Below are 26,014 nucleotides of genomic sequence, written 5' to 3' on the forward strand. Positions count from 1 at the left end.
ATTACTGTTTTTTATTGTAACTGCTCCAGTGTGTGTGTAGTGATATCTCACTGTGGTTTTAGGTGGCATTTCCCAAACGGCTAATGATGTTGACCAGTGATGTTGGCCATTAATGTTAATAATTGATTGCCATCTGTCTCTCCTCTTTGATGAAGTGTTTCCTTCTGTCTGTTGCTCATTTTATACTTGTGTGCTTTTTCTTTTAACTGTTGAGTTTTGTGATTCTTTATATATTCTAAATAGGAGGCTTTTGTGGCATGTTCGGTTTCCAGATATTTTCTCCATGTGTAACTTGCTTTCATCCTCTTAACAGAGTCTTTGCAGCTCAAGACTGCAAAGTTTGATGCTTTTGTTTTTGAAAGTATTTCTGCTGGATGAAAAATTCTGTGTTGGGGATGCCTGGGTAGCTCAGTTGGTTAAGCGTCTGACTCTTGATTTTGGCTCAGGTCACGATCACGGTTCGTGGGGGTGAGACCCACGAGACCCAGTGTCGGGCTCCACACTGACAGCATGGAGCCTGCTTGGGATTCTCTCTCTTTCTGCCCCTCCCTTGCATGCACGCACACACACACACACACACACACACACACACACACGCACGTACTTTCTCTCAAAATAAATTTAAAAAATTCTGTGTGACAGTTTATTTTTTCTCCTTCTTCAGCATTCCAAACATGTCACTCCATTGCATTCTGATTTTCACTATTTTTGATAAAATGTCCCTTTCTTACATGTTATTCTTATTGTGTTTTTCCTATTGGTGGCTTTGGATGTTTTCTCCTTATCTTTGGTTTTCAGCAGTTTGGCTATCATGTGCCTGCGCGTGGTTTTCTTTGTATTTATCCTCCTTGGAATTGAGTGAGCTTCTTGGATCTGTGGGTTGATGTCCTCTATCACAGTCTGGAAAGTTCTTAGACATTGTTTCTTCAGGTATTTCTTCTGTCCCCTTCTGTCTTTCCCACCTTCTGGGACCCCGGTTACACTTGTAGTCGAGCCATTTGATATTGTGACACAGATCTTGGGAAACTTTGTTGTGCTTTTTAAATTATTTTTTTCTCTTGACATTTGTAGAACTGTCTGCTGTTTCCAGTTTGCTGTTAAGCGCATTGAAGTATTTATTCCAGAAGTTGTCGTTCTCTTTTCTCCCTTTTCTGTTCAGCTGTTTAGTTTCTGTTTTATTCTGCTGAGATCCTTCCCTGTTCATGTTTACTGCTCATCTTTCCTACAAGATTTTTTAGTACATTGAACATAGTTGGGTCTGCTGGTTGCAGTCCAGGGTCATATATGGGCTTATCTCTGTTGCCTGTTTTTTCTCTTTTTTATGAATCATATTCTTCCTCTCTTGTTCGATGACTTTCTTGTGTGGTGGTCACTGTGTGTAATGAACAGTGAAGCCTGGAGGGTACCACACGAAAAGGGCTTGTCCCTCTTTTGGTCATGCTGCTGACACGAGGGACTGAGCTGGGCCTTGACTTTGCTGTAGCAAGAGTTAGGTCCACTTCATCATTAGCTGCAGATATTTTGGGAGTGGGATTGAGACATTGTTTTTGGGAGAGCTTCAGAATGATCCCAGGAAGACCTTGGAGATTTCTGTGCTTTAGAGCTAGGCTGCCAACTTTTTTTTTATTAAAATTTTTTTTTAACGTTTATTCATTTTTTGATAGAGACAGAGCGTGAGTGGGGAAGGGGCAGAGAGAGAGGGAGGCACAGAATCTGAAGCAGGCTCCAGGCTCCGAACTGACAGCACAGAGCCCGACGCGGGGCTCGAACTCACGGGCCGTGAGATCATGATCTCAGCTGAAGTTGGACACTCAACCGACTGAGCCACCCAGGCGCCCCATAGGCTGCCAACTTTCTGAACAATGACGGACTCTCGGTTTTATAGCTTGGCTGCTAGTTTTGGGGACACTAATGAGTCCTCTTTGCCCTCCGGTCTGTGGCTTTCTTCTCTGGAGATCTCTCTTTGCCCTACTGTTTCTTAGAAGAAGTTTTCTCAGCTCTCCTTTCTTCCTCCTGGTGTTAGAGGGTGCCTGGATATGGAGCTCTTGTGTTCTGTCTGTATGTGTGCCATCTACATTATTTGGTAAAGATCCCAGTGGAAGAGTTGGCAGGTGAGTGCAGACTTGCCCTGTGTCTGGGGCTCCTTGAGATTCTAACCCAGCATTTCTGCTCATGTGTGGACATCAAAGGTTTATTAACAGTTCAGCTGGTATTTTCTTACCCCTGTTTACGGCAGGTCCTCCTTCCTGGCACTCTGCTGGGGATGAAAACAGTTGTGGGTCCTGTCTCTCCTAGGAAGGCCTTGTCAATATCTGGTATTTACTTCATTTAGCTTTCTTTCTGTTCTGAGGTTTTTTTTTATAATTTTTTTTTATGGGTTTCTTTCTTTCCTTTTCTTTTGAAACTTTTGGTTTTATAGCTTTCTTCAGTTTATACTCATTATTATGGAAATTTGCTTTATTAACATTTCTGATGAATATGTTTAACATTTTACTAATGAAGCACTGATACTATCTGTATTAATTTCTGATCCTTAGGCAATCTGTTCCCTTAAGCAGTGGTCTTAAAAACCATTTGATTATGTACTTCATTATAAGAAAATGAGCACAGAGTCCCAATATATGCATACCTTTTTTAAGTTTATTTATTTTGAGAGAGAGAGAGATAGAGACAGTCAGCCTGAGTGGGGGTGGGGGGAGGTCAGAGAGAAAGAGGAGTGGAAGAGAGAGAATCCCCAGCAGGCTCCACGCTGTCAGTACAGAGGCAGATGTGGGGCTCGAACTCAAGAACTGTGACATCATGACCTGAACCAAAATCAGGAGTCAGACACTTAACTGACTGAGCCCCCTGGGCGCCCCTGCATATCTTACAAATTATAGATATATACTAGGTTATTAAACTGTATTTTTCCCACGTTTTAAGACCTTAAGCATTATAAGATTCATAAAATTTAAAAATTTTTATATTTACCTGAAATTGTTGATAGTGGATATAAATTTATTTCAATTCATTGCTTTGATGACTGTGAGAAAATTTTAAGTTGATTTCTGTAGATGTGTTCAGATTATGATTGTATTTGACTCATGTAGCTGACAAGAGGAAGTTACCTAGACAGAGTGTCAACTTTGCCATTTTCTTGTTAGCTGCGAGAAATAAGCGCACTGCTCCAGTCAAAGGAGGGACACAGAGACTCAGAGCACAGTGAACAAGGCTTTAATCAATGTTCTTGCAAGAGCAGGTGTCTGATGGACAGGCATGCTCGGGGCAGTTACAGCAGACAATTTATCTCCTAGTATGCAAGTCCCTCCCCTGGGTCCTCATTGGCTGAGCACTACAGGGTTACAGCCTTCCCCGGAAGTCGCCTGTGCCCATGTAAGGCAAAAAGTAGTCTGATTGGAACAAATGTATATTCCTTGAGGTGACACACAGACTCTCAGTCCCTCCTCCCTTTGTTCTTTGGCACGTGCTCATTGCAGAGCCCGTGAATGGAGAGGGGAAGAAGAACCAGGAATCGAAGGGTTTGGGACTCCATTTTGTGTGTGTGTGTGTGTGTGTGTGTGTGTGTGTGTGTGTGTGTGTGTTGGGGGGAGGGTTGTACATATTTCCAGTAGGTTGTGAACCTACTGTTAGCTAGACAGCACCGCTTTTATTTGGTATTTCTGAAAATAGATCATCTCTCTTCCTGCATCAGCTTATTCTTGTGTTAATCAATATTTAATCCTTTTGTTGTTGTTCCAGGAGTCTCTTTTTTTACCCTCCTCTTTCATTTTTGTGAGAATTAGTTTTATTGAAACTGGTTAAAATGACTTGTAATTCCACTTTGCCTGGGCCCCTGTAGACCGAAACCCTGCAGAACATCTCACCTGCCCGTAGCTCTTGGGGCAGGGCTTTCCTTATCCCGTAATTGTATACTGTTGGGAGGAAGACGTTCCTCTGCCCTTCAGGATCCTTCTACCTGGACTTAGAATCAAATTGACATGAGACAGATTAACAGGAGAAAATCAAATTTAATAGTGTACATAAAAGGGGAATCCACACAGACATGAAATTTTGAAGACAATGAGGCAGCGTGAAGCTTATATGAGCTACGGAGGGGGGTAGGGCCTGAGGATACAAAGGAGAGGAGATCATTAGGGGGAAGGTGAGAGGAGCTACGTTTGGAAAAACAAGTTGCCCTATGATACAGATCAGTTTTTTAGGTAAAGGGGAATCTCCCTTAATAGCTCTCTTCCTGATGCAGGCTCTTCTTTCCAGTGCAATTAAGCAGTTGAGGACCAGGGAGAGAGCTTTTCCTGCATCTGCTGGGTTTTGATTACTTTTAACTCAAAATAATGTTTATGCCAAAGTGGCCCATCCTATAATACCTTGGTACATGACCGCTGCTGACCTGTCGTCCACAGGAAGACACGGTGTCTTACATACGTTAACTATGAGTAAGGCTTATTAATTCCTCTTCTGTCTCCCTATTCATTTTGTGTTTCCATTTCTCCCTGCCCATCGGGGCCCTGCACTTTGTAAATCATTGCCCTAGAAAACTAGAGCCAGTTCTGTATTTGGGGAGCAGCTCTTCCTTTCACATTCTTAGAGCGTTCACTGCCTCTGTTCAGCCAACTTTCCTGTTGACCCTGTTAGAGTAGCTATTCCCCAACCGCCCCCCTGCCCCTGCCCCTGGCAGGCACATCTAGAGCACAGCAGGATCCTTCTGGAAGTCCTAGGGCAAGCCATCTCTGTGTAATGTCACAGAACGGAAGTGAACAGTCATCCCACGGGATTCAATTCATTTAGGCCAAGTAGGCAAACTATTTCCAAAGGCATCATCTGCTGTAAGTGGACTGGGAGTTCACCTTGCCTTTGCCACTAAGAAGCTGGTGGTAATACTCAGTTATTCCTACTCTCTGAAAAGTACTCATTTGTTAATTGGGGTTTATACCACCTGCCTTCTCTTTGGGCGCTAATGATTAAGTGATGTGCTGAACGCAGAAGTCCATAGTAGATTTCCCAGGGCTCGAACGGCTTTCGGAGGATTGCTGTAGAGAGATTGTGAAGTTTACCTTTCAGAGTGGAGTGCACGGTAAGGTGAGTGGAATGGAAATTTGATAGCTTTCCATTTCCTGACTTTGCAGTGAGACTCTTACTTAATTTCACATGAAAGGGGGTGGATAGTGGTTAACCGCATCGTCTCTGGAAGCAGAGACTTTTCAGGTGGTAATCTCCACTCCATTATGTGTTGTGTGACCCTTGGGCCATTCCCTTCTCTGCTCCCTAGTTTCCTCATCTGTAAAATGGGGATCATGCCAGCACTTAACCTCATAGGGTTAGCATGCGGATCAAGTGAAAGACACAAGCTTGTAGAGCAGTTGAGCGGCGTGCCTGGCTTATTAGCATTGCCGGCCCAGGAAATGTTAGCTAGCCTGCTTCTCCTTTTTTCCTTTCTAAATGTCCTTGTGTGATACAGTCCTGGTTCACATTTCAGCCCAGCAGAGAATTCAGAACACAAACCCTGACCCAAAAAGATGTTTTCAGTAAGAAACCTCACAGTGTTTATGGGAGCGGGGATTTTGTTTTGTTGGGTGGTTGGTCTTGGAGGCCAGATGTTTTCAGCTCCTTTCTGCATGAATTTAATCTCCTTGCGTTCAAGTCGTCAGCAAAAGAGGAGCAGGGGCACCCTCTCTGAATCACGTACTGCCTCGAACAAGATGCAGGGCCACCATTGCCACCGCTCTGGCGAATCTCGTCAGTTTCCCTTGCAGATTTCTGCACACCTTCCCGCTTCTGTCTGTCTTTCCTTGACTGTTGCAGGAGTGTGGTAAATAGCGGATTGCTTTCTTGTGGGCAGGGTAGAGACTATCTGGTTGCAAATTCTTGAGGTTGTGGTAAGGGAGGGCCGTGATGTATTGAAATCATATGATCTCGTTAGTTTAATAATATTGTCTTTTTAGTATCTCTGTTTTTTTTCTTTTCAGTATTTTTAGGTACAATAGCTCATTTACTTGCCTTCAGAAGGATTTTAATATTGCTGGCCTCTTTGTTAATAGATTTAAGGGCCATTTGTTTTAAGCATCGAAACTGATGAAAATAGTATTTAATGTCTTTGCACTTGTGACACATGAAAATTGATACCACTATACGTCTTTGGTACCTGGATTATATAGTAGTTATTTTAGTAAATTTCCATGGCGTTTCCTTTATTTCTGCAGTTGTGAAGGGAGAAAGTAAAACTGGATATGAAACTGGCTGAAGTGCGTTGTGGTCTCATGTCTGCGGCCTGCCCCTGAATAGGTTGTTGTCACTTTCATTCTCTCTGTCCACTTTATACGTGGAGTCAGCCACGTAACCGTGACCCCTGTGCCAAAAGGCTCCATGGACTTGAGGTCTGCCTTTGGGAGAAGTGGGCTTTTCTCGACTTGGAGAGAAGAGTGATGTCAGCTCTTCGGGATTATGGTGGGTGGTGGAGAGAACAGAACAGAATCTGGATCTTGGCATCTTCGTAGCCTTCGGGGTTGACAGATTCCGCTGGCATTTCATGCAGAATTCAAACCTAACAGAAAACTACACAAGTGAAAGAGCTTTTGTTAAGTAAAAAAAAACCCCGAGGATTTCAAACATCAGAATACCTACTGTTGGGAATATCCACATTTCCGTGCCTTTTCTCTCGGTGTGTAGATTGGCCATCATCTTCACTTGCAGAAATCAAGCAAGGGCTGGGTGGGACACAGCCAGTGCGTTGGCCACTTGCCACGGGCATCCGCTTTGTCATTTCTAGACAGGTGGGTGTCAGCTACAGTAACTTGAGAATGAGAAAGCGGCACGTCCTCTGCCTTCACAAAAGCCACGGTATCTGCATTTCCCCTGTGCCATAGCGGCCTAAGTAACCCTGCCCGATTGTGGCGGGGATGCTTCCGCCTCCCTGTTGGAGGACAAGGCCCCGCCAAGTGCGTGACAAGTGCATTTAGCTTCCTGTAGGAGGTGGTTAGCAGCCACCACTTATGAAGCGTCTCTGCCTCCTTGCTGTATTCTTTGACAGAATGGCTCATCCTCCCCTCGTGCTTCCAGAGGGGGGGAGGGCACTGTTGGCCTTCTTACACATGGGGAGACTGAGGCCCGGAGAGTCACAACTTCCCCAGAGTCCACAGCTTCGGGTGGTGGATCCAGGCATGGAGCGCCCGTCTCCGATGGCCACATCTCTGTTCTTTCCCCTTTGTCGTGCAGCCGCTGGTCCTCAGCGCGTGTTTTCTCCAAGATCACATTGGATGCCACTAGTTACATGATTACTACTTAATTACTAGGAGGCAATTTAATGCTAGAAATATTTTCAGTGGCGATGAGTTACTTTCTAGGTGACTGAAATTTTCTATTCATTTCTGGGTGGTGATAATTCCCCCCCGCCTTGTGTTTGCCTTCTGTCACAAGCTGTGGTATTCTTGTAGTCTGGTCTCGTGGTGAGCCATTCAGCCATTCCCCGGTTACTTTAGATACGGTGTCCATTAGGGTGACCAGAGGCTCAAGGGAATTGAGCGTAGACGTGCCATAAAATGTTACTGCTGTGTTTGTCCGTCTTCTGTGGACACACAGGGTCCCCCGTGGGTAGAAGTTTATGGACCCATTTGTTATATCGGCTGGTACTATAATTTATCCTGGGGGGGGGGGTGGGAACGGGGGAAATGACTGAAGGTACTTGTTGAATGGCACGTGAAATCTTTGCGTCAGGTTTAGTGTTACATAGCTAGCTTTGAAATATATTTGGATTTGGGGATATGTAAAGATTGTCATGGGAATGAAGAAAAAAAAAAGCCTCTGCAATGCAGCACTTACATCTGCTGTTTCCATCTGATAATGCACAGATTTCCCAAGTACTTTGGTGCGGTTAGGTAAGAATTCTCTTTGTCCAAATTGAAGAGTCAGCATAGTTAATGAAGCCGAATGGTAATCCTGATTTGGTTATGATCTGTTTGGTTTCCAGCAGGATGTTGATTGCTGACGGGGCTGCCCTAATGTTTAGGATGAGTTTGAAGAGGAAGGATAGAAGGTCATGGGGAGTGAAGAGTCACTGCCGCGGGTACCCGTGTTACTTTCGTCTTTCTCTCCAAATAGCTGTGGACATGCCGAATCCAGGTGCAAACTAAAGATAAAAATAAGGCAATATCCCTCTCCTGACCGCTCATACATAGGAGGCTCAGCCGGTCCCTGTGTAGGGGCCTGGACGGTATCTGTGGCAGTGGGTTTGCTGTGGTTGACAGGATGGGTTCGAAAGTCAGGGTCAAGAGAACCCAGGTGGGGCTGGAACTCAGGAATCCTGGCGTGAACAGAAAGCAGGTGAATATGGGAATCAAGGCAGGTCACATCAAGGAGATAAAAAACTCAGACAGGCAGCCGGTGAATCAGGACCTCAGGAGCTTATGAAACTGAGCAGTCAGTCGGAAACCAGGGCAGTTTATAGTTACAGGAGAGCAGAAGAGACTCAAACCTGTTAAAGAGGAGAGCAACTTTAATCACTGTTAAGAAAGCCTCTTTTTTTATTTATTTATGATGGCCTGGGAACGGCTTCCGGGATTTTCTAATCTAGTTGCAAGTGATGCCATAGTTGGGAAGTAGGAGAAGAGAGACTTTGTCTACTCGATGATTCTTTGATAGGTGGTGCGATAAAAAATAGTTCAGTGTCTGCCCTTTATGTACATGATTCTAGACACTAAGAAATATAAGATTCTCGAGGGGGTTCTAATGGAGTTGAGAAGACAACAGGTGGATCCCAAGGTCAACCACAATGGGAAGTAGATGTGTTGGGGAACACCTGGGTAGTACTCTCCTTGAGCTTTGTTGGAGTTGGGGGGACGGGGTGACCTGGCAGGGCTGGGGCGGGGGAGGGTCCAGGAAGCCTGGTGAAGGTAACAGAGTGCGTCCTTGCAGGAGCTGAGTTTGGAATACAAAGTGGGATTAAGGGTGAGGAGGATGGGGGTGAGCGGCCCTCCCGCCTTCATGTGCTGTGTCAGTTTTTGAACTGGTTCCCTAATTTGTAAAATGGAAGTAATTCCTACCTTTCCCGTTTGGGTGAGGGTTATTGTGGAGATTATGTATATGACGTGATTCATGTGAAAGCACTTTGTAAATGGCATCGTGGGTTCAAATGTAAGTTGTTATTAATAATTGCCGTTTGTGGGGTGCCTGGGTGGCTCAGTCGGTTAAGCGTCCCAACTCTTGATTTTGGCTCAGGTCACCATCTCACAGTTCGTGAAATTGAGCCCCGTGTGTTGCTGACAGCACGGGGGCCTGCTGGGGATTCTCTCTCTCTTCTCTCTCTGCCTCTTCCCTGCTCGCACGTGCTCTCTGTCTCTCTCAAAATAAATAAATAAACGTTAAAAAAAAATAATTGCCATTTGTAGTTGGAGAGCCTGTTGGAACACGGCTGGGCTTTGTTTCAATTCATTTATCACATGTAAATGACATTGGATTCTTCAATCAAAGGTGTTTCATGAAGGTCATGATTCAATGTGAAGGGAAAGGAACTGTTTTTAAGCAAGGTTAGTTTATGTCTGAGATTTCATGTTAAGCTTATAAATGCATAATTAATATTGAAAATTAATGTTTAATGTGCATCTGAAGTGTTATACGTTTTTGGTTAATAAAAAGAGGAGATATATTTCAAGAGTAAGTTACTGAGCTGTGAAAAAATAGAAGTCCATTTAGTAGCAAAATTACATGATGCTTCTCATTCTACATTCTGAAACAGACTATTTTTAGCATCTCTTTGAATCAGTGATGAATTCCAATTACAGGATTCAGTAATTAAAGCAGAGAAAAATATATAACATCGTTTAGGCAAGAAAATCTTTCACTTGAATTGGATCTGTTTCAAGTTTTAAGCCATTATGTTCAGGGGCCTCCCCGGAATCATTGATTTGTCATCTTTGTGGGGTCACAAGCAACAGGAAAAGTGCCAGAACATCAGCCAAGGACAAAGTGTCCCACTTTTAAGAAAAGGAGTTTAAAAAATTCTGCGATTCTGGGATGTCTTAGCGGGTGCGTGTGTTGTGTCTCTGTTGTCTGCAGAATTCCGGAAGAAAACTTCAGGGACCCCTCGGCCTCGCCCTGTTTTCCCACCCTCCTGTGGTCAGCCCACTCCCCGACCAGGACCTCTGTCCCTCTGTCCCCTGCATCTGTCCTGCCTGCTCCTTTCCTCCTTCCAATCTCTGGCTGCTTCTGAGTGTCTCGAAAGAAGACGGCATGATGGTACCACTCCACATTTGTATTTAATGGTTGTAGATTGTCCCATAATGTTGCCAAACAGCTTTTAAAAAGCTTGCTCCTAGTCAGCAGTCTTTCCTCAAGCCGGAAGCCTTATTTTATCTCCAGCCAGTTATTGTTTATCTTTTTATGCCCCTTGCACAAAAGCTCATTAACCATTTGGCTGAATTGAAACGCGTGTTCTGTTGACCCCAATTCTCCTCTTTGCTTGGGTAAAGCCCAGCACTTAAGGTGGTGACCCACGGGGACAACACAGGGTCACTAGACACAAGCAAGTCCAACTTTCCCGGTCAAAGTAGGTCAGGAAGAGGCATCGTGATTTTTTTTTTTTTTTTAACCTAGGCATTCAAGAAAATTCACTTATTTGGCAAATGATTTTTGAGTGTGGGCCGTGTGCCAGGCACTGAGCTAGGTCCTAAGAATTTTAAAATGAAAATGAAAAAATGTTCATAGTGAAGAGTTCAGTTAGGGGTCAAAAGTGTTGGGGCTCACAGGTGGCTGTCTGGGGCCAGACCTCTCTGCCATGAGCATTAAAAACATGACAAATAGAAAATAAAAAAAACTTAACATTTGCATTAGGCAGAAATGTCCTACAACTCGATAATCCGTTTTTCCCCTTTGAAATCGGATGCTGTTTATTGTGAATTTCTGAACATTTCAACCTCGAAATTCTTTTTTTTTTTTTTTAAACTCCTGTTTTTTAATGCTTTTTTATTTTTGAGAGAGTGAGAGACCAGGGGAGGAGCAGAAGGAGGGGGAGACACAGAATCCGAAGCAGGCTCCAGGCTCCGAGCTGTCAGCACAGAGCCCCGACGTGGGGCTCGAGCTCACAGACGGTGAGATCATGACCTGAGCCGAAGTCGGACGCCCAACTGCCTGGGCCACCCGGGCGCCCCTGAATCTCTAAATTCTTTGATCTCCTGGCGGCTCGGTGCATTCTGTTGTGATAATTGTAGTTCAGGAAGTTTAAGCCCAAATAACCTGCCTGGAGTCTTGGAGCGTGTGAGTGGGGAAGTCGGTTGGAGTCAATTCCGGCTTGAGAGCCCCCCCTGCACCCTGGCATCCTGCATGGCGCCTCTGGTTGGTGGGGGTGGAGAAGGGAGAAGGGGACGCTACCGGGAAGCTGAACGATGCTTTGCAGGGGGCCCTGAGTCGGCCCAGTAGGAGAGCCAGTAACCGTGGAGAGGCAGGTGTAAAGAAAGGCAGGGGTGGATGGGTCGGGGCCCCATCGCAACTTGAGAGACGTGGAGGAGGCCACCCTGCCAAAGGGCTGCCTGGGAATCGAGCTCCGGAGGGGTGGGCCAGTCCTGAGCAGGAGTGTGCCCGGCGTGGCGGCGGCGTCCGGAAGAGAAAACCGGTGGAGCAGACTGGCAGGCTGGCCGCCTTAAGGGGAGGGGTGTGCTGCCTCTCTCGGGCGGCATCTGGTGTGTGGTGTTCTGGGCACTGCACCTCCCGGAGCACTGGCCAGAGAGCCCCTGGGAGAGGCTGGAGGGACTGGAGCAGTTAACTGTCCCCTCCGATGCTTGAAAGCTGGCAGAGCTGCGGGTGTGGTAGCCTCTGCCTGGGCTCGGCGGGCGGAGCAGAGCATTGGTTCTCGGTTAGGAAGATGCAAGCTTCAACCGAATAGAAAGAAAGGCTCGGGGGCGCCTGGCTGGCTCAGTCCGTTGAGCGCCCGGCTTCGGCTCAGGTCACGATCTCGCAGCTCGTGAGTTTGAGCCCCGCGTGGGGCCCTGTGCTCACAGCTCGAAGCCCGGAGCCTCCTTCGGATTCTACGTCTCCCTCTCCCTCTGCCCCTCCCCTGCTTGTGCTGTGTCTCTCTGTCTGTCTCTCAAAAATAAATAAGTGTAAAAAAAAAAAAAAAAAAAAAAGAAAGCCTCATGTCAAGTAGTGTTTCTTAACGCGTGGGGTTACGAAGTCATGGCTTCCCTCTCCCTGAGCAGTGTTCTGGTAGATGCGTTCGCATGGTGGCGGGGGGGGGGGGGGGTTGGTGCTCTGGACCCCTTCTAACGCTTGCCTGGGAGTTTCCTGTAGCTTCCCTGGAGACGGGCAGGCAGATGCATACTTTTTATTTCGAGAGGAAGCTCTGGATCTGCTGCTCAGGATCCTGACTTCCTCATGATGTCCTGACGCTCCAGCGATGATACGGCATTTATCTTTATATTCCCTTTGCATAGTCTGTGCATCTCAGAAGACAGTAATCAGTCTCGTGGTGTCACTTTGAGCCCCAGGCGGATTTGAAGGCTTTTGTCTATCGCAGCTGGCACTAGCCTTCTCTTCTCTCATAGCGTGTCACCCGTGTCTCTCTTGCCACTTGGCGCTTTTGAACTTGCGGTGTGGTGTCTTGCCGTGTACAGCCTCACCTTCATCTGACTCATGGCTGTGTTTCTCATGCACAGTAGGGAGAGAGTAAATGTTTGGATGGATCGATGAGTGGTTGATGTGACCCCGATCTGTATCGGGGCTATTCGGTTCCTTGACCATCGTTAGCCCAGAGGTGTGGGCCCGCTGTGGATCTCTGCAGAAGTCACGCTATATCAGGAATTGATCACTCCTCGTGGTTTCCTGGGTAGTTACGCTGTTCGTTAAGTGAAGGGGAAGAAGATGCTGTCTTATGACCCTCGTATTTAGGTCCGGGGTAAGTCCTTTCTCAATGAACAGATTACTCAAAACCGGGCGAAGTTTTCATCTGCGCTCATCGTTAACGTGGTTTTGTTAATTAACGAATGAAAGTGAACCTGGCAGAGAGTGTGAGACGCGTAGGGGTTCAGTGGATGGCAGTCGGCTGCGGTTACTTTTGTTCTACTCATAGCAATATCTCTCGTGCGGCTTGTTTCACATTTTTTGTGTTTATTTGCTCTTCCCCGCCCCCCCCCCCCCATTCAAGCTTTCCGGAGGCCAAGACCTTGTCTTGTTACTTAACGTTTTCGCTCTCCCGTCTGCAAAAGAGCCCACTAATACTTTGAATTGAATTGTGGGGCCAGCCAAGCGTGTCCCTGTTGGCTCTGATTTCAAAGACGGAGGACTGTTGTGGCGCTGGGACTTGGGGCACAGGTATCCAACCCGAGGGGCCAACGAGGGGAAGCACAAGACTTCTGTGTTAACCGTGTTGTTACACACACGATTCTAGCTAAAAACACTCATTTTTAATTTTTTTTTTTTTTTTTTTTTTATTAATTTTTTTTTTTTTTTAACGTTTATTTATTTTTGAGACAGAGAGAGATAGAGCATGAACGGGCGAGGGGCAGAGAGAGAGGGAGACACAGAATCGGAAACAGGCTCCAGGCTCTGAGCCATCCGCCCAGAGCCCGACGCGGGGCTCGAACTCACGGAGCGTGAGATCGTGACCTGGTTGAAGTCGGACGCTCAACCGACTGCGCCACCCAGGCGCCCCTAAAAACACTCATAATAGACATTCTGATGAGATCTGTTTCTCTGAAGCTAACAGAGGCTACCGGTTCTCAGGTGCCCAACAGTCTTGTAAATAGAACTTTGTATGTGAGTGGTTGTGAACATGGATGACGTGATCTCATGGAGAGGGAGGAACGTCGAACTGGAGTCTGGTTAATAAGGTAGCACGGGGAAATGCGGCAGGGAAACAGCTATCTGGAACACGCGTGGGCATTGTATACCCGCCAGCTTCTCATTTCTGGAAAACTGGAATTCGGAAGCTTAAGAGGGATGGCAAGGACCAAAATAGTAAACAAATCCTAGTACAATCAGATTAGGATAATATTGGCGGATTAACGTTGGTCATTTGGACACAACCTGTTCTCAGGTTTCTGAACAGTATCTGTTTTCGTGTCGCCGAGTTATTTATCTCATATTGACTTGGATGTTGTGGATAGCTGCGATGAAAGGGCACGTTCCTAGGGACAGCTTTATTATCATTGACCTTTTAAAATGCTCCGTGGGACACAATGAGGTGTTTCGTGAGATAAATTCAATCCTTTCCCCCAGCAGAGTATAGAGGAATGTAAACTGAATGTCAGCTGAACTGCGTAGGAGGTGAGCGGACTGTAATATATTTGTAATGACCTGAACTCATCATAAAGCTGTTTGGTCCTCTCCTCCTCCCCACTTCCTTCTGTTTTTAGAAAAGGACACATTTTACGAGACAGTTATTTATCCTGGCTTGATTATCCTGGGTCTGGGATTATTCCCCAAGTTATGACTTGCTGTAATTTCATGATACCCTTTTTCTTTCTTCTTTTTTCTCTTCTTGTTTTTTTATACTGAAGAGCATAAGGAATTTTAATTTAGCAGTATTTCAAGAATTAGGCTGAGGTTTGGAGACAGCATGAGTGCATTTTGATATCACCATACTGAAAGCAGTATTTGAAGCCTGAAGGAGCAAGGGTAGGTACCTCTTTGATGGGATTTTAAAGGGAGGAGTCCTTCAAGGTCACCCTGTTCCTCTTTTCATTTGCTTGTTCGTTCACCTGTTCAACAGATATCTGAGTGTCTGTATGTCTTTCTCTTGGTATTCCTTTCCCCAGATACTGATGGTAACCCCTCAACTCAGTATCTCAAGCCTGAAGTGTTAAGAGCTGCACTGTTGAAGCCGTTAGCTGCTAGCCACGTGTTGCTGTTTAAGTTTGGTTAAAATGAAATAAAATGACAAACTCAGATTCTCAGCCACACTCACCACATTTCAGGTGCCCCATCAAGTGCTCTATGTGTGGCTGGAGGCTGCCATATTGGATGGTGTTCATCTACAGGACATTTCCGTCATCGCGGGGGGTTAAGCTGGACCGTGCTGTCTTCGCAGCCCTCAACTCTGCCTTCCGAGAGACATCCCAGCATCCCTTCTGCTTCGTTGCCTGATGCCTATGTTTGTCAAGTTCGTTCCCTTTAAAAAATTCTCCCATCTTATTACTTCAGGTCCGCATCATCTGTCATCTGGACTAAGGCACCTGTGTTACCAGGGCTGCGATGTCTTCCTGCCACTCCCTGCCTTGCGCTTTCTTAATACCATGTGTGTATGTTGATCGCATGGAATGCCAATTCCTTTTTTGTGCAGTTTTCTTCTGGTGGACCAAGAGGTTCTTGGGGTTGCGGGATTGGGCTTTGATCTTCCCGGGGTGGGGACACACAGTGCCTAACACGTTACTACAATAGATAACTGTTGATTGAGCAGCTAGAGGGCTGAATGGATTGGTGAAGGAGGCTGTTGCATTCTGAAGGCTAGGCACAGTTGGGCTGCACGGAGGATAGAAAAGGGCGATCATACTGAGGGGCCATCATGGACGCAGGCCCATTGGGCAGAAATTAAAGCACAACTGTGCTCCTAGACTGTCGCCACGGAGAGGCAAGCATTTTCAGCACCACTTAGAGCTTAACCATGGGACATAAATAGAATTTGAATTCTGGTGTTGCATATAAATGTGTTTCCCTGCGCTTGCTAATACGACACCTCTAAGTAGAGGTGCTGGCTTTCACGCTTAATAACCTTAAGCGGTAGCTTCCGAGGAGTTGAAGATAGGCTCTCCTGTAAAATTAAGCAGCACACTCACAAAGCCCAGTTGATTCTTCAAGACTTTTACGCTTCCTGACTTAGGTTAGACATGGTAGCTGCAGAAGAAGAAAGAAAACTGCATGTGTACGTGTTCAAAAGGAGGCTGTCCCCTACTGCAGTTCGAAAGAGTGACTGCAGCCAGACAGGCCTGTCCTGAGCCCGCTGCTTCCAAGCTGGGTCATCCTGGGCACATCGCCTTCTGGTCCTCGGTTTCCTCATTTTTTGATGGAGATAGATGTTACCCGCCTTGTGAGGATAAGTTAAAATACCATGGGACACGTGCGCGCTGTGCTGAATCCTGAGTAAACCATTCACCAAGTGATAGCTAATAACAGATTAATAGTTACGTAGCATTTCACGCAAATGGGAAAATTCATGGTTGTGTTTCCCAAAGGAAGAATTCACACGTGATTGCGCTCATGCAGGAAACATGCATATGGGACACTTTCCTTCCCACTTAGCTAGGTAGGACCATCTCTACAGTGAAGTGCATGGTTACTTTGAGAATCATGCAAGTAGGATGATCTGGCAGAGGTAAAGTTTGGCCAGGATACTCCGAAACCCAGGGGTAATTCTCCGCGTTTGGAAATAAGGTGATCGCCAGTGGAAACTGCTTGGGAAAAACTCACTTTTCTCTTTCATTCTGCATAATCAAGAGCATGCCGTACAGCTGCTCCTAAGGAAGGAGAAGAAAATCATGTGCTGCTTTTAATTTTAAGTAAGCAAACCAGTGGGACGTGTCTAAATGAGAGTATCATTGAACGATCTATTTTCCCCACTTTCAAAGCAGTGGTGACAGTCTCATCTGGGAAGACTCCGCTGGCCGACAGATCATTCGTGCACATCCAGACAATCCTCTTTAGTGGATTTCAAGTTGCTTTCCTCCCACTCAGACATTGCACACTGCTCCTTCCCTGTGCCTACATGACCTTTGCCTGGCCTCACTCCTCCTGAGGACTCTTTGTCCTCGGAGAAGCTGTTCGATGATATGCTCCACTCCCTTCTGGACTCGCTCTTGCTTTCATGTGACTATCTTATTGTAGCATAATTATCGGTATGTATTGGCCTCTGTGAGTTCTTTGACGAGCATTTCTGTATCTGCAGTATTTTTAAATTTTTTTTTTCAACATTTGTTTGCTTATTTTTGAGGGACAGAGAGAGACAGAGCATGAGCAGGGGAGGGGCAGAGAGGGAGACCCAGAATCCGAAGCAGGCTCCAGGCTCCAAGCTGTTGGCACAGAGCCCGACATGGGGCTCGAACTCACAAACCGCGAGATCATGACCCGAGCCGAAGTCGGACGCTCAATCCGACTGAGCCACCCAGGCACCCCTGTATCTGCAGTGTTTAAAGGGACACTTCCTCATACAAAATGCTTCCTAAAGTTTTGCTGAATGAATCAATAATGATATTCACTAACTTTTTCTTCTGTGTGTTGTTCCTAAGTAAACTGTAACTCTTGTTTGGGTGGGAAACTATACCATACATACTTACTGCTACCTCCTGGCTCTAGCACATTGATAATAAACAATATTAGACTGTTCTGTAGTCTTACGGCTCTGAATATCTATTATCCTGGAAACACTTTCTAGACTCGATTGAGCAAGTATTAAATTTGTGTTGTTACCATTTTATTCCCATACATTCTAATAAAGTATTTATAGGTGACCACCAGGATTTCTATTGAATTTAAATATTTTTGTGTGAAAAATTAATACAAGTGCTTTTATATGAGAGAGTTCTTGTGTGAATCATCCATGTTCAGTTCATTGTAGGCATTAACAAAACCTTAAATGTATGTGCGCAGAGCCTATGAACCGAGCAGTTCGGTTGAATAGACTTGTAATATACTTGGCTTTTTGTTTTTCTGCCCTGTAGCTATTCACTGTGATTTCTTGAAGTTAATTTCAGAGTTTATTCCAGGATAGGGAGTTGGAATTATTCAGGAACTCACATACCTTATTAGCTCCTTGCTTAAACTCATTAAAAAAAAAACAACAAAAAAAACCAAAACCTAGTTCTGGGAGTAGCACTCCCTTGATGAAATTGTTGACATGTGAAATTGAAATTTAAAACTTTTTCGAAGACTTGAATGCATTTTACTTACTGTTATTTAATTTTTTTTTTTTTTTTTTTTTAGTTTTAATTCTGATTGCTGTACCATTGATATCTGAGCCAAAGTGGTGATGCGACTACCTGAGGGACATTTCTGCAACCCGTAAGTCAACACTTATACGGTAAGAATATGTGCCTCTTACACTTAAAGCCATTTAATTTCTGTAACATTATAGGTTAGAATTTTAATTTCAAATAGAATAGTATAAAAGCCATTTAATTTCTGTACCATTATAGTTTAGAATTTTAATTTCAAATAGAATAGTATAAAATAGTCTACGATTTTAACATATTAAGTATTAATGTATATTAACATAAAAATTAACAGCAGATAATATTTTGGCGCTTTAGATCCTAATCAACAGTTGGATTTGAAAGAGAAAAATATAACTTGATCTATCAATTTCATATTAATTTTTGCGTGAAAAACACACTGCTATATAGTTTATGACTAAACTGGGGTCTCGTTTTCCTCCCTACATGTTTTGCCCCTTTACTTTTTATTTCCCAGGGTTTAACCAGTTCTTTATTATCTGAATCTTGTTAATAATGAATGGATATGAGATGTCAAGATAATCAAACCGAAACCTAGTTGGAATTTACCACAACTTACTTTGAACTAAAGTGGTGTTGATTCTAACGGTGGCTAAAATGAGGTTTTGAATTATTTAGGGATTTAAATGATCTGTATTCCTCTATCTTCAAGGGATAATTCAAGAGGAATGAGACACGGCCAACCAGGAAGGAGAGTTATTCCTTTGAGCTGCATTTTCCTTGTACTGAGTGTCTGTAATTTGTTTTATAGAGTTGTAAAAAGCAAATGAGATGATCTATGTGAAACTGTCCTTTTCTTCCTTTTTTTTTTTGGAAGGGTAGGGGGAGAATAACAAAAAGTCTTGATTTTGACGTGGGATTTAGAGAGAACACACTGCTCTTCTATCCTCTAAGTTTTTTTAATGTTTATTTTTGAGAGAGAGAGAGAGAGACAGTGCGAGTGGGGGAGGGGCAGAGAGAGAGCGAGGGAGACACACACACACACACACACACACACACACACACACACATATACACAGAATCTGAAGCAGGCTCCAGGCTCTGAGCTGTCAGCACAGAGCCCAACACGGGGCTTGAACTCATGAACTGCAAGATCATGACTTGAGCCAAAGTAGGATGCTTAAAAAAAGTAGGATGCTTTTTTTTTTTTTTTTTTTTTTTTTAGTGTTGCTCTTCATATCCTTTAGAGGAAAGGGTACTAGAAGACCCGATCTCCAGTTTGGTCTCAGTGTGACTGTGGGCATATCGTTTCATTAATTTACAATCAGAAAATTGAATTTGATTTCCATACTTTCACCTCACAGGTGACTTTTCATGAGTATGTCTGTGTTTTTTGACTACAATGAAACTAAGCTAGAAATCAGTATCAGATTATCTGTGAAATCTCCCAAGTATTTTGAAATTAAATACCACATTCTAAAAATCCCATGGGTCAAAGAGGAAGTCGCAAAGGAAATTAGAAAATATTTTGAACTGAAGCACCTGGGTGACTCAGTCGGTTAAGCGTCCGACTTCAGCTCAGGTCATGATCTCATCTCATGGTTGGTGAGTCTGAGCCCTGCATTGGGCCCTGCGCTGACAGTACAGAGCCCGCTTTGGATCTTCTGTCCCCCCTACTCTCTGCTCCTTCTTCACTGGTTCTCTCTCTGTATCTCAAAATAAAAATAAAAATAAACTTAAAGAAAATATTTTGAATTGAATGAAAATGAAAATACAACACATCTAAATTTATGGGATGCACCTAAAACAGTACTTCTAGGGGAAATTCACAGTGCTAAAGGCTTCTGTTAGGAAACAAAAGTTTTAAAACAAAAATCTAAACCTTCACCTTAAGAAAGTAGAAGGCAAAGAGCAAATTAAACGTAGACCAAGCAGAGAAGATACGAAAGATAAGAGCAGAATTCATTGAAACTGAAACAGAAAACAGAAAAACTGTAATCAGTGAAACCAAAAGCTGTTTTTTTTTTTTTTTTTTTAATGAGATCAATAAAATTGATAAACTTGTAGTTTTTCTCTCAGGAAAAAAGAGAGAGAAGGCAGAAATTTCTGATATCAGAAGAGAGAGACCATCAATGTAGATTCTACAAAAGGAAGTTAAAGAGAATATTATGAACCACGTAATATATTTGATTACTTAGATAAATGGACATACTTCCTCAAAGATGCAAGGTACTTAACCTTACTCAAGAAGCAGCAGATAATCTGTATAGCTCTTTATTCAAGAAACGGAATTTGTAGTTAAAAACCCTCCCTCAGAAAGAAAGCTGTAAGCCCAAATGGTCTACTGGTGAATTCTACCAACCTTTAAGAAAGAAATAATACCAATTATATACAAAATCTTTAGAAAATAGGAGGAATGGAACACTGATTTATTTTATGAGGCCGTTATTACTCGGATATAAAAAACAAAGACATTTCTCAACAGAATATTAGCAAATTGAATAAAGTTTATATAAAAAGGATGATACATCATGCCAAAGTACCATTTATTCCAGAAATGCAGGATTGGTTCTTCATTTGAAAATCCGTCATATGATTAATTCACAGTATCAAGAAATTAACCAGAACTTTTAAAACCTGTATAACCATCTTAATAGATACAGAAAGAGCATTTGATATTATTTATCATTTATTCACAATAAAAACTCAGAACAGTAGGAATAGAAGGGAGCTTTTTCAAGTTGATAAAGGTGTCTGTGAAAGACCTACAGCTAAGAGTTATAATTATTGATGAAAGACTTCATGTTTTTGCCTGATTTTAGTTCACTCACCGTTCTTACTCAGAATTTCCTAGTCAGGCAGTAAAGCAAAATCAAAAACAAAAACATATATATATATCCATATACATATACACATATATATACACACACATATGTGTATACATAATATATCGTGTATTATATATAATATATGTAATACATACATATATATGAAAAATAGATAAAATACATATTTATAAATATATATATGAAAAAAATATATATGAAAAATTAAGGTCCTATGGCAAGGGACCTGAGAAATGAGCTTCTAGCCTTCTAGCCTCTGATGCAGGGAAGGGGACAGGGGAGGTGGGAATAAATGTTAATACCAGTAGACCGTGTTTATTACATTTTGGTTTCTGTGATCATGATGTAAAAATCATAAGAACAAGGCCACATTTATATGACTTGTGGTTTTAAGTTACTGTTTTCTCTGGAGTTAAAAGTCAGCATAATCTGTTGAGAGAGCTGTGGTTCAGCATTTTCTTCTTTCTGTTAATCTAGCCAGAAAGCTTTGTGTAGTACTTGAAAGTTAATGCCTTGGTTTCACCTTCATTACATAACTTACTCTTTGGTTTAAAGAAAAAGACTGAAACAGTGCTAAGATGTTCTCTTAAATTCTAAGAGGGCCTATAGAATTACTTGTTGATCTGTTACAACTATCATATATCTTTGGATGAGTTAAAATTATTTTGTATGCTTGTTGTATATATCTTAGAATTTGTTGACATGTTTTGCATAATAACGTAAGCCACATATTACGCCTGTTGATTTCTGTTAAGTAATTTCCATACACATACTTTTATGATGGGTGGCAGTTAAGAATTGAGGGAACCCTGAGTCCTTGTCCCCTTTGCCTGGGACCGTTGTATGGCAAGACATTGTGTCTGTGGATGGTGTTACTGGAATCATTTCTAAGTCTCTTGCAATCAAATACTTTCTCAGCCTTAGTGGAATGCTTATAAATGTAAACAAATATTTAATAACTGTGTGCATTTCCATTTTAATTACAGTTGACCCTTGAACGGTGCAACAGTTAGGGGCGCCGACTTCTGCACAAATTCACATACAACTTTTGATCCCCCCCTCCCCCCAAAAACTTAACTACTGGTAGTCTTGACTGGAAGCCTTCCCAATGATATAAATAGGTGATTAACATATATTTGGTACATTATATGTATGATATACCGTATTCTTACAAAAAAGTAAGTTAGAGAAAAAAATGTTATTAAGAAAATCATAAGGAAGAAAAAATACATTTACAGTAGTGCACTATATTAATGGAAAAAAATCCACTTATAGGTGGACTATGCGGTTCAAACCCATGCTGTCCAAGGGTCAGCTGTACGTTATCGGCCATATCAGTTGGCATGGCAGAATGGCATAGTAGAGGGAGTGTAAGTTTAGGAGTTAACAGAAAAATTTGGGGTTCAGATGCTAAAAACATACAGGCTCTAAGCTTTTGAGCAAAATCCAGTCCAGTCCTTGATCCCCATTTCCCTCCTCTGTAGAAGGAGGATAATCTTGACGAGCTGCTTGAAAATATTAAAAATAATACCCAGAGCTTCTAGCAGACAGTGGGCGCTCAAACGGTGATGCTCATAGAGGATCTTACTTGCAGACATGTTATAAGACTTTGGTATCTGACAGAGCTGGTTTTGAATTGGATTGGAAGAATTAATATTAAAAAAATGCCTATACTACACAAAGCATTGCACAGATGCAGTGCAATCCCTATCAAAATTCCAATGGTATTTTTCACAGAAATAGATCCTAATTTTAAAATTTTCATGGAACCGTGAAAGATCCTGGATAAGCCAAAGCAGTCTTGAGAAAGAGGAGCAGAGCTGGAGGCATCACGCTCCCTGATTTCAAGCTCTATTGGAAAGTGATTGTATTCGAAACATTCTGGCACTGGTATAAAAGCAGACACACAGATCAATGGAAAAGAAGAGAGAGCCTGAAAATAAATCCAGACATATGTGGTCAATTTATGACAGAGGAGCCAAGAATATTCAATGGGACAGTCTCTTCAATTAATGGTGCTGGGAAAACTGAACAGCTATATGCAAAACAATGAAACTGGACCGCTGCCTCTACAGCATACACCAAACTTAACTCAAAGTGGATTAAAGACTTAAATGTAAGACCCAAATCCATAGAAGTTCTAACGAGAAAGTATAGGTGGTCTCGGCGATGAGTTTTTGGATCTGAACTTCAAAAGCAAGGGCAACAAAAGCAAAAATAAACAAGTGGGACTACATCACACTAGAAAGCTTCTGCACAGCAAAGGAGATCATCAAGAAAACGAAAAGGCACATCACTGAATGGGAGAAAATATTTGCGACTCCTGTCTCCGATAAGGGGTTCATATTCAGGATTTATATAAAAAAGTCATACAACTCAGTAGTAAGAAAAATCTGGCAAAAAAAGGACAGAAGATCTGAACAGATAGTTTTTCAAAGAAGACATCTGGATGGGCAAGCAGGTACGTGAAAAGATGCGCAATATCACTGATCATCATCACGCGTATCAAAACCGTAATGAGCTAGCCCCTCACACCTATGACAATGGCTGTTATCAGAAAGACAGGATGAGGTGAGGATACAGAAAAGAAGGAACTCTTGTGCACTGCTGGTGGGAATGTAAATTGGGGCAACCACTATGAAAAGCAGTATGGAGGTTCCTCAAAAAGTTACCAGTAGAACTCCCATATGATTCAGCAGTTCCGCTTCTGAATATTTATCCGACGAAAACGAAAACACTAATTTGAAAAGATATCTGTACCCCCATGTCATTGCATTTTCAATAGTTCAAGATATGCAGACAGCTTATGTGTCCATCAGTGGATGAATGGATAAAGAAGATGTGGTATATGGAAACCAGAATGGAATATTCAGCCATAAACAATAATAAAACATTACCATTTCTAAGTACATGAATGGACCTTGAGGACATTATGCTAAGTGAGATAAATCAGAGAAAGACAGATACTGCATGATTTCACTTATATGTGGAATTAAAAAACAAAAACAGGGGCGCCTGGGTGGCATGTTGGTTGAGCATCGACTTTGGCTCGGGTCATGATCTCCCAGTTCACGAGTTCGAGCCCCGTGTTGGGCTCTGTGCCGACGGCTCAGGGCCTGGAGCCTGCTTCATTCAGATTCTGTGTCTCCCTCTCTCTCCCCTGTTCATGCTGCTCTGTCCTTCTCTTTCTCTCTCAAAAATAAATAAATATTAAAAAATTAAAAAACAAAACCACCCAGGGTTATAGATGCAGAGAGCAGATTGGTAGTTGCCAGAGGTGAAAGGTCAAGGGTGGGGAAAAATGGGTAAAGGGTTCACAAGGTGCAGACTTCCAAATATAAAATAAATAAGTCCTGGGAATGTAATGTACAGCATGGTGACTATAGTTAGAATATTGTATTGCATATTTGAAAGTGGTCAAAACAGAGTAGATCTTAAAAGTCCCCATTACAAGAAAAAAAATGTTGTAATTATATATGGCGATGGATGTTACCTTATTGTGATGATTATTTTACAGTATATATAAGTTTCAAATCACTGTGTTGTACACCTGAAACTAATACAGTTGACCCTTGAACACAGGGGTTAGGGGTGCCGACCCCCCAACACAGTAAAAAAATCTGCATATATAACTTTTGACTGTCCAGAAACTTTACTAATAGCCTGTTGTTGATTGGAAGCCTTACTGATAACATGAACAGTTGATTAACACATACTTTGTATGTTGTATGTATTAGGTAACTGTATTCTTATAATAAAGTAAGCAAGAGAAAAGTCAGTGTTACTAGGAAAATCATAAGGAGAGAAAATATGTTTACAACACTATACCATATTTATAAACAAACAAAACCGTGTATAACTGCACAGTTCAAACCTGTGTCGTCCAAAGGTCAACTATATAATGTTATAGCTCAATTAAAAAAAAGAAAAAAGACTGGCATCTGACAGAATCTTTTTTTCTTTACTTTACTTTTTTTTTTTTTTGGTTTTGAATTTAAGTTCTTCTGCTTGCTTTTCAAGCCTTGATCTCTTTTTCTTTTAGTTGGGCGCAGTACCAGCCTGTAAAGTGGTAGTGGGACATAAATGACATAATGCATACAAATACTTGTATATGCAAATGTCCCCATTTGTCATCTTTAACTGGTTCACTACCATTAGCCTTTTGACTTGGTTTCTTTGGTTGGTTTTTTATAAAGTTACCCAAAAACCCTGCCTGCTCCTTTTGATGGCGCTCGTGATTTACTTGCTGGAATATGTTCCAAAGAATGAAGTTGATAGGATGCCAAATTTGATGGTTGGAGAACCAGGTACCTAGGTTGCAAATTTCAGAAATTCTACTATCTCGTATTTCTCTTAATGCTTTCATGGCCCAAACAATTGGGAATAGTTAACTAAAAGAGCCATTTAATTGTTCTTAATTTTCTTTCATGAGCACAGTTTCCCGTTGCCAAAAATACTGCCATCAGGATGCTTTTGTTTCTAAAAACACAGGAACTCATGTTTAGTAGCATGTATGCTAAGGAACAGTTGGTAGATTCTACAGCTTTATTGCTATTTTAATTTTATCTCATTTTATTGTGTTCATTCATGTGAAATTGCCAACATTTTGGCTGTTTAGACCAACAAGAGTGGTAATTTCATACGGTTCAACTTGCTGTTTCGGGGTAAGGTGACAATGTGTGCAATTGGCAAGTTCCCTAATTTTGTAGCTTATAATTTGTTGTTTCCTCTAAAAACATAAGTTTTAATTCGTTTGGATTCTGTAAATTTGTTTGGTGAAGGTCATTCTCACATGCAGAAGAGGAAGGTAGAGAAAAGTGATAACTTGTTTCTTAACAACAACAAAAAAAGGAGATGCTAATTTTTGAAGAGACTTTAAATTTATGGTGAACTGGATCATTAGAAGCAAAAACTAGGGGTGCCTGGGTGGTTCGGTCAGTTAAGCGTCCGACTCTTGAATTTGGCTCAGGTCATGATCTCAGGGTCATGAGATCGAACCCCGAGTTGGGCGTTGTGCTGGGTGGGCAAGGCTCTTGCTTCTCTCTCCCTCTCTCTCTGCCCCTCCCCAACTAGCATGCACGCACACATGTGTTCTCTCTCAAAAAAAAAAAACAAAAAACTAAACCTTGAGGTCACAGGTGATACCAGGTAAATTCTGAGTACCTCAAAATTTTTCTTGAATTTTTTAAAAAAATATTTATTTTGGGGAGAGCGCAAGTGGAGGAGGGGCAGAGAGAGGGGGACAGAGGATCCAAAGCAGGCTCTGTGCCGACAGGCTTGATGGGAGTGAGCCAGATGTGGGGCTCG

At 42.6% G+C, this 26,014-nt stretch overlaps 1 protein-coding gene across 11 annotated transcripts in view; it reads left to right on the forward strand.

Moving 5' to 3' along the window:
• WASF3 (WASP family member 3) overlaps positions 1–26,014 on the forward strand; it is a 136,381-nt gene that overhangs the window by 43,339 nt on the left and 67,028 nt on the right. For 3 of the 11 annotated variants that reach the window (XM_023250199.2, XM_023250152.2, XM_019822289.3), the window contains exon 2: positions 17,893–17,989. The gene's annotated coding sequence lies outside the window, so the exon portion shown is untranslated. Of the gene's footprint in view, positions 1–12,587; positions 12,875–14,024; positions 14,245–14,477; positions 14,596–16,789; positions 16,809–17,892; positions 17,990–26,014 lie in introns of those variants that run through there. The other 8 variants (XM_019822353.3, XM_019822210.3, XM_019822445.3 and 5 more) reach the window with 8 other exon arrangements.

Source organism: Felis catus, chromosome A1 (assembly GCF_018350175.1).
Source record: "Felis catus isolate Fca126 chromosome A1, F.catus_Fca126_mat1.0, whole genome shotgun sequence".
Taxonomy (NCBI): Eukaryota; Metazoa; Chordata; class Mammalia; order Carnivora; family Felidae; genus Felis; species Felis catus.